At 58.6% G+C, this 2,500-nt stretch overlaps 1 non-coding gene across 1 annotated transcript in view; it reads right to left on the bottom strand.

The window, feature by feature from the left end:
- Positions 1-902, bottom strand: part of LOC124744458 — a 1,909-nt gene extending 1,007 nt beyond the window's left edge. Inside the window, exon 1 of the ribosomal RNA XR_007010770.1 lies at positions 1-902. This exon is cut by the window's left edge and continues 1,007 nt beyond it. This is a non-coding gene — a ribosomal RNA (small subunit ribosomal RNA).
- Between the last annotated feature and the right edge of the window lie 1,598 nt (positions 903-2,500).

The raw sequence follows: 2,500 nt of genomic DNA on the forward strand, positions 1-2,500 counted from the left end.
TTCCATGCACACAGTATTCAGGCGGGCTTGCCTGCTTTAAGCACTCTAATTTGTTCAAAGTAAACGTGCCGGCCCACCGAGACACTCAATAAAGAGCACCCTGGTAGGATTTCAACGGGGTCCGCCTCGGGACGCACGAGCACGCACGAGGCGGTCGCACGCCTTCAGCTCGCCCCACCGGCAGGACGTCCCACGATACATGCCAGTTAAACACCGACGGGCGGTGAACCAACAGCGTGGGACACAAATCCAACTACGAGCTTTTTAACCGCAACAACTTTAATATACGCTATTGGAGCTGGAATTACCGCGGCTGCTGGCACCAGACTTGCCCTCCAATAGATACTCGTTAAAGGATTTAAAGTGTACTCATTCCGATTACGGGGCCTCGGATGAGTCCCGTATCGTTATTTTTCGTCACTACCTCCCCGTGCCGGGAGTGGGTAATTTGCGCGCCTGCTGCCTTCCTTGGATGTGGTAGCCGTTTCTCAGGCTCCCTCTCCGGAATCGAACCCTGATTCCCCGTTACCCGTTACAACCATGGTAGGCGCAGAACCTACCATCGACAGTTGATAAGGCAGACATTTGAAAGATGCGTCGCCGGTACGAGGACCGTGCGATCAGCCCAAAGTTATTCAGAGTCACCAAGGCAAACGGACCGGACGAGCCGACCGATTGGTTTTGATCTAATAAAAGCGTCCCTTCCATCTCTGGTCGGGACTCTGTTTGCATGTATTAGCTCTAGAATTACCACAGTTATCCAAGTAACGTGGGTACGATCTAAGGAACCATAACTGATTTAATGAGCCATTCGCGGTTTCACCTTAATGCGGCTTGTACTGAGACATGCATGGCTTAATCTTTGAGACAAGCATATGACTACTGGCAGGATCAACCAGGGAGCTGCGTCAACTAGAGCTGAGCAGCCGGCCGCCCGGGAGTGTGTCCCGGGGGCCCGCGCGAACACGCAAGCGTCCGCTCAATCATTCTGCAAACAGGAGGAGGCTGAGCTCCCCTGCACAATACACCTCGAAACCCTCTCAGGTCCCGGCGGCGCGCAGCGCCGTCCCAAGTACTTGGTCGGGTTCGAGAGAGGCGCAATCGCCCGGAGTTAGGCGAGTAGACGCTTTCGGTGCGACCACCCGTGCTCCCAACTGAGCTTGCCGCTGCCGACAGAGGCCCGGGAGCGTGCTGTCGTGGCATTGCCGGCGGGAGACAACACGCGCCACCTACGGTGACCGGCAGCTCCAACGCCAGCGCCACAGAAGGACAAAAGCCCCACTTGGGTGCCGAAGCGAACTCTCCCAGCACAGCGCACGCGCCAACACATCCGCACAGCTGCGATACAAACCACCAGCGAGAACCGCTGGGGCGACCGAGCAGCAGACGGCGTCGCGGCGCCGAGCGCCGGGCGGCGGCGCATCCTCAACGCACACAGTCCTCAATCGGACCAGCACACTGAAGATGTCCACCGCGCTTCGCACCGGGCCCGCGAGGACCTACTTTGGCCGCACGGCGCCGCGCGCAGGGTGCGCCGGCGCGCAGCTGCGACGCCTGCCGCGTCCGTCGGCCGGCGCGCCTGCCACTGGCCGCCCCCACCAGCCGGCTGTAGCGCGTGCGCCCACGCACCGCGCGGCCAGCACGCCGGGAGGCGCCCCCTCACCGGCCGGGGACGGTCCCACCCAGCCACCGCCGCGTATCGCTTCACACCCAGATGCCGTTCAGTTTCGTCGGCATGGTGGGTATCGCTGGAACAACCGGTTAGTACCTCAACCTATCGTCGCCATCACCGATTCACCCCTAGCGAGAACAACCGCACCACAACAGGTTACCATTTGTTCATTTGCGTAACTTCACCAGAAAACGCAGGCGTCCATCGCCATTTGCAACTTCAACGATTATTGCATGCCTGTGTCAGGTGTCACGCCACACTACGTCTGCCCACATACACGCAACAAAATGTGCACGCCTAGACAATACGTGGAAGGTGGCCCCCGTACGTATGCGATGTCCATTGCTCGAACGACTGTCAACCGGCCTCTGTAGCATGTCGCAGATATGGAACGCGGTGCACCATGCCATCACGGTGTGTGAGGAGAGACGACTAGGTCCGAATACATCAACAGACAGCTCATGCTGATCGCCATCCACGGCGTCCGTTCCTCCCACACGTCTCTATGGCGTACCACACTGCAATCCAGCTCTCATAGGGAGACGACACGTAGCTGCGTGCACAATATTTGCACTGTATGGTCCGCCGTTTTTGGGCGCAGTCGTTGTGCGGTCACACATGTGCCACGATGTATCATTCAGTACATAAGGACGAATGTGCAGTACAGATTGTGGTTCACGCGTACGACATCAGCGGACAGTTGACACAGGCCGCACCACAACGTAGCCTGAGTACGTCGCATGCGAAGGGCATTGAACATGCAAACTTCTCACCAACCAGCTTGCGAAGGCAGGGGGCAAGGTGGGGACGTGGGGAGGGGCGGCATGT

The sequence above is a fragment of the Schistocerca piceifrons genome, unplaced genomic scaffold (genome assembly GCF_021461385.2).
Source record: "Schistocerca piceifrons isolate TAMUIC-IGC-003096 unplaced genomic scaffold, iqSchPice1.1 HiC_scaffold_294, whole genome shotgun sequence".
Classification (NCBI taxonomy): Eukaryota; Metazoa; Arthropoda; class Insecta; order Orthoptera; family Acrididae; genus Schistocerca; species Schistocerca piceifrons.